At 46.1% G+C, this 6,312-nt stretch overlaps 1 long non-coding RNA gene across 2 annotated transcripts; it reads right to left on the reverse strand.

The window, feature by feature from the left end:
- Positions 1-1,489: 1,489 nt before the first annotated feature.
- On the reverse strand, positions 1,490-5,189 carry LOC123104927 (uncharacterized). Of its 2 annotated transcripts, XR_006450606.1 has the most exons (4): positions 4,681-5,189; positions 4,232-4,302; positions 2,974-4,112; positions 1,490-2,872 (listed from the first exon to the last, which is right to left on the reverse strand). It is a non-coding gene; the product is annotated as an uncharacterized lncRNA (long non-coding RNA). The 2 variants fall into 2 exon arrangements; XR_006450605.1 differs by having other exon boundaries at positions 2,974-4,302.
- Between the last annotated feature and the right edge of the window lie 1,123 nt (positions 5,190-6,312).

The following is a 6,312-nucleotide window of genomic DNA, read 5'->3' on the forward strand; positions in this document are numbered from 1 at the left end:
CCCTCAACCTCTCTGTCAAATTTCAGATTCTTTGGAGTTGTTTTGGTTAGGTTCAAAAATGCCTCAAGTTTGAATCATATTTAAACTTGTTTTATTTTTCTACCTCTAAAGATATCCAAGGAAATTTTATCAAATAGAGTATAGTTCCAGGAGTTTGAGGATATTTTATATCTGAAAAACTTCTCTTCTAGCTCCCTGACCTTTTTCTTTTATTGAACTGTTTATTTATACTAGTAAATGTGTACGTGCAATGCACGTCTCTATCATGATACAAAATTATTATTTTTAATATGTAATAATACTAAAAATAGTGAAGTTTTCATCAAAATAATGGATACAATTCAACAAATGTTTTTTATTGATCATAGTAAGCGTGCACGTGCAACGCACGTTTATGGAGTGGCATGTCGGGGCAACGACCCAGAAGCGGTACCGGCTGAGTGCGCAAGGCGTGTTGGAGCAGTGGACGTCCCCGAGAGCTTTGCAACTTTGACGACATGGACCTCGTGTCATGTGGGTTGCAACTATTGCACGCATGCTGAATGCTTGTCTCTTCATGCCACAAGAGAGTGCCTCATGACTTCTTTTTGGCAATGATGGAAGAGCGGCTTGTTCGGCAGGGCGAGTCCCCTACCTAGTGTGTGTTTGTGGTTGGTATTTGTCGTGGCGACCATGAGAGTGGCGATGACCATATGCTTTTGGTTTTGGTTTTCCATGATTAATTGGATAATCTTTTGCTTAATCAATGAAACGGCAAAACTTTTGCTTCATGTTTGAATTTATTTGTATTCGTCCTCATTTACTCAACTATAATTCAGATATATCTTCTATTTTTTTGGCATTTGTCGTGGCATTCGGCACGCTGTCGAGAGTGAGCATGGCCCTTTAATTTGTTTTGGTTTTCGCCTTGTTTTCCATGATTAATTGGCCAACCTTCTGCTTAATCAATGAAACGGCAAAACTTTTGATTCATGTTTGAATTTATTTGTACTCATACTCATGTACTCGACTATAGTCAAATATATCTTATGTTTTCTTTACCGGTAAAGAAGGCATGCTAAACCTTCTAAGCATGCCTTTTAGTCATAGATGTGTGCTCATGCTGCTCTTGGTCAATATAATATCTTTGGGTTTCTCATGAATATAATATTTTTGGATTTAGTAAAAAAAGGCATTCGGGTCTTGCATCCACCCATTGGGTTCTTTGTTATGCTGCGGGAAGAAATCCTTTCATGTTGGCCCTTCAAAATGAAAATGCTTGGCAATGTTACCAGCTTATACTTGGTGCCCAACCTAACCACAAACCGCAAGAATACTGTTGTCCAACAAAGTGTTTTATAATAATCCACTCATGGTCAGTGAAAACACAACATAAGTAAACAAATGACTCACTAAACAACCATTCTTTAAAAATATGGTAATGCCAAAAGTTGGAATTTGGAAAGATATATAGAGGTACAATATATACACAAACACTCACATGCGGATCTGAAACCTCCATGCCCAATCCTTCTATAATATACAACAAAAAATAATATATTTTACAAACACAAGAGAAAAGTAGAAAAAAAAGGAAAATTCCCTTCTTTGATGACACAAACAGGTCAAGGTCAGACTACCATTTAGTGAGCAAGAAAAATTGATAGCATGGATAGAGTGATATGAGCTGACCGAAAATGATAGTTTGAAGACCGCAATAGAAGACATGAGCTCAAGGGGCCATGCACAAAATACTGACATTAAAGGTGAATCACAATACATGATAGAAGTGGTACTAAAGATTAGGTGAAGCAAATTACCCAAGAGAAAATATGTACCGACTGTCGAAGGAGCGTGGCCAGCAGCAGACTTTGGAGGGAAGATTTTACCACTAAATAAGTTGCTCCATTTGACATGCTCTAAAATGGACTAATGAAATAATGTAGCAATCCTCTGCAATTTTGGAGATTTAGAGGTACACAGAGATTCTACAAAGTGTCAAATATGTGATGAAAAAGAAAAATGTAGAGCAATCGAAGTACAAGCAAGTTATATGCATGAATAAAGAATAACGTACAAGAACGTAAGGGCTAAAAATTCAGAATGCATAAAATTTACATATGCCCAGGTCACTGACCAATAACCATGAATACTTACATACTGCGCAAACAGGGATAAATAAATTTTGATCTTCAGTTAATCAGCTAAGCATTAGGTTAACACGTTGGTACTATTTTTTCTTTTTCGTCCAAAACGGAACCACCATGTCCTGAGCTTCCTAAACAACAGTAGACATGCATAAGAATCCTAGTATTAAACTATTAATTAACAAACTCAGGGTAAGTTTGGGTAACTGGTTTTTGTAGAGCTTTCTTGGACTTGTAAATGATGTCTATGTCATGTCATATGTCAAACGATCGAGGCAGGCCCTGATTGCTATGCAATCATTGCTCTCTGCTTGCTTAGTTGGTTTGAAATTTTGACAACAGCAGGTTTACTTGTTTTAGCGGGGACTTGTAAACAATTGCTACTTATTTTTTAATCCACAACATAAAATTGGAGAGCAATCCAATAGGATTATTTCACACAATATCCTGAATTGATCAAAACTACTACCCAACACCCACCGCCAAACTGCTCAATTTGAGCGAAATCAGATAGAAAGCAATAGCGGCTGCAAGGTGCATATCGGTATCAGGCCACTCGTGATTACCACTATTGCTTAAAAAGATGTCGGTCATGCTTCAGAAACTTAGCGGCTGCAAATTCAGGAAAAAAACATAAAAGACATCGGGCTCCATAAATGTTTTTCCTCTAAATAATAATCTGCAGCATAACCTGACCAAAGAATAGTATCACTCTTTTTAGCTCTGCTCGAAGGGTGACACCGCTCCTGTAAGAGCAGCCGCCATTTAGCAATCTCACACTCCGGAACCAGTAACAAACAATCAACCTCATAAACCAAGGAAGGGTACGGCGTGCATGTTTGCTCACCTATATGATGGTGGCGGTGGAAGCGGCGAGGGTCATGACATCAATGGGGCTCTGGAGATAGATGGTGCCCTCGGCGGCGGAGGTCACCAGCTCATGGTCTGTCCTGGCGAGCTCGGCAAACTCAATGGCAACGTGTTGTCCATCCTGGTCCTCTATATCCCCAACGGTAGCTAGATCTTGCTGTTGCAGCGAACAAGATAGGATTCAGTTTAGGACAAAGACCGAAAGAAAGAAAAACAGGTCGGGGATTTGATCCTTGCGCTAATTTTCTACCCGTCGAGGATGTGGGCGTGGACGTGCAACGCACGTATAACCCTGAGAGAGAAAAATGTCCTGTATAAACACATTTCTTTTGCATATAATATGTACTATGTGGATTCTGCAAAGAGGAAATTCATCTCATTCATATTTGGTTAGTTTTGCAGACATGCAATTCATCTCATTCTTATTTGGTTAGCTTTGCAGACATGTAACCAATTCATGCACAAATGACAACTACAAAATTTAAACAATATGGTATAATTAAAGAGAAAATCCAGGGCAATTACCTCTCTGGAATATAGTTGAGACGGCGGGTAATTACCTCTCTGGAATTATGGAAGCCTGTAGGTCCCGCTTCTAGGCTAAGTCCATATATGCCCAGTCGCCTCAAGATAATGCAAGAGATTGTCCATATCAGTCAGAAGATGATGCTCAGTGATATTCAATGCATAAAATGTATACATTAGTGATCTATCAGTAAAAGATACAGGCAGTTTACATACCATGCAAACGTCAGTGGACAATTCTTATCCGAAAAAACGTCAGTGGACAATCACCCAGCTAGCTTCTTAACTTATCATTTTTCCTCACAAACTCCATATAATCACATGTTGTGTTCACATATTGATAGTTAAACATGACTTTGTGATGGCCAGCCCACTTATTAGACTTAATCAGCATAGCCATCGCATTGCCGCAGTCTTCATGCCTTAAAAATTTGACTGCCATTGTGTTAAACACCTTATATTCTTCTGCTGTTTTGCTTCATGATTTTCGTATGAACCAGAAGGCATCTGACCCTTAAGGAAGGATCTACTTCAGCTACCCAAGGCTCCATGTTCTCCAACAATCCTTGAACTTTTATTAACTAATAAATCCTTGAAAAGTTGAAATCGGCAGTAAAGAACATAAGAATAAAGAAAAAAACTAATCAGAAAAAAGAGAGCATTCAAGTGTCAATAGTAAAATAAAATAGTTCATTGAGATTTGAGAACACCTCAACTTTGCACCATCAAGAAGAATACACAGATCTTCTTGTCCAGGAAGCTCGTCCCCATGCGCCGTCACCTGCTCAGCAGATAAAACAAATTAATGCAGCAAGTTTTTTTTTGAACGAAAAAAAATATTTCACTGAAACTTGTGCACAGGTAAATCGCTTCTCATCAAAATTGAAACAATGTAAGGGGCTTGAAATGCCCAGACTCTAAGGGGAACATCAGCCCCAACACCAAACCTTCTTCGCGGCAGAGGACCCCCAGTTCAGCAGCATATTAATCCCTTCCCTTAAGAGCATGGATCATAGTCTAACAGTCAGACTAAAAAATCATATACAGGAAAGCAGCAGCAGCAGCAGACCATCAGCGACAAGCTGGCAAGCACGCAGCATCAAGCACTAACACATCACACATTCGCAGCAAGCAGGGCGGGAGGAACGGGTGTAGTTACCTTGCCGGTGACGGGATTCCTGGCGGCGGGGAAGAGGAGGTGACTCGCGGTGACGATGGAGGTGACCGGTGCGGCAGGCGGGCGGGCGGCTACGGCGGCCGCTCCAGCGGCGAAGGGCGCGGCGGGCGGCTACGGCAGCTCCGGCAGCTCCGGCGGCTAACGGCGGCTAATTGCTAGGTCGACGGAGGCGGAGTGGCGGCGCGGCGGGGGACAAGCTGCGGCTCCGGAGGCGGCGACCCGTGGCGGGGCGGCTCCCGTGGCTCCGGCGCCGCGAGGCGGCGGTGAACTGCGCGGCTTCCTGTGGCTCCGGCGGCGCAAGGCGGCGGTGAAGGGCGCGGCTTCCCGTGGCTCAGCGCGAGGCTGCGGCGAAGGGCGCGGGAGGGGGAGGAGGTTGTGCGGGAGGAGGAGGAGGTCGTGCAGGCGGACGGTTTGACTGCGGGGCAGATTATCGATTGATTGATCGTAGTGGCTTAACGCGTGGTTTGTAGCGTCAAACATCGAAGCATTAAGAGCCATTAGATCTTATTGATGGATGAATCTGATCGTTTGGTTCTCCGCCCTCTCTTCTTTTTATAGGTGTAGTTGATAAACAGAGGGTAATGAAAAGGAAAAGGTTTCCTGGACTGGGCCTCCCTAGGCAATTTTCCGCGCCAGCCCACCTGGATCACCCGCACCCAGGCCGGCCTCCAAGGCCACTTTTCCTAAACCCGAGGCCCAACCGCAGCCCACACCCCTCCTAACCCTAGCGCTGAGTGAACCCTCCTCTCTCTACCTGCGTTCGATCCCCCTCTCGTCTTTCGCTCCAGCGCCGCCAGAGAGAGGAACGACCCCTCTCCCGATCCCATCTCACTCCCTCGCCTCACTCGCCTCCCACGCACGCGCTCGCAGAGGCAGGAGCCGATCCCCTCGCTCTTTCCTCCCCTCGTCTCCCTCTCCTTTCTTCCACATCGAACCAGGGGAGGAGCCCCAGCGCTCAATCCTCTCCAAGCCGTCAGTGACGACCGAGCCTCTCCTAGCGCGCCCCTGCATCGGTCCCTGCCGTGCCCCTGCATCGCGCCGGCGACCATGCGCTGCCGTCCCCGCGCCCTGCTGCCTACTAGAGTGTCACGCCGTCGCCGTTCGTCTTCAACCGCGGGAGCGCAGTCCTCCTCCAACTCCGTCCCCTGGCTGCCTCTGTCTGCATCCAGCAGCAGTAGCTCGTTGCTCAGCGCCATGGCACCCGCGCCCTCAAGCTCCTTCGCCAGCTTCGCCTTCCGCGCCACCATCGTCGTGGCCGCTCCGTGCTTCTCCGCCGAATGACGTCGCCGCCGGCGTGCTCTGCCAGGATCCGGTGGATCGCGGTTTCCCCTGCGGCTCTGCTGCCCCGCCACGTTCTCGGAGCCGCGGCGCCCTGCTTGCGTCAAGCCGTTGCAGTCCCGCCGCGCTGCACCCCTGCCTTGTCTCGCTACATGGATCCGAGAGCCAGCACCAAGTCCAGCTTCGCCCGTTGACTGTTTCAACCTTCCGCGTGGGCCCTGCGTCGCCTCTGCCAGCCATGTACTGCTGCATGCATCCGCCAAGTACATGGATACGCCGAGTCCTCTCCTAATGTGTGTACGACTACTGAAGCACCGAAGTCCTAGGATACGCCAA

This window comes from Triticum aestivum, chromosome 5A (assembly GCF_018294505.1).
Source record: "Triticum aestivum cultivar Chinese Spring chromosome 5A, IWGSC CS RefSeq v2.1, whole genome shotgun sequence".
NCBI lineage: Eukaryota > Viridiplantae > Streptophyta > Magnoliopsida > Poales > Poaceae > Triticum > Triticum aestivum.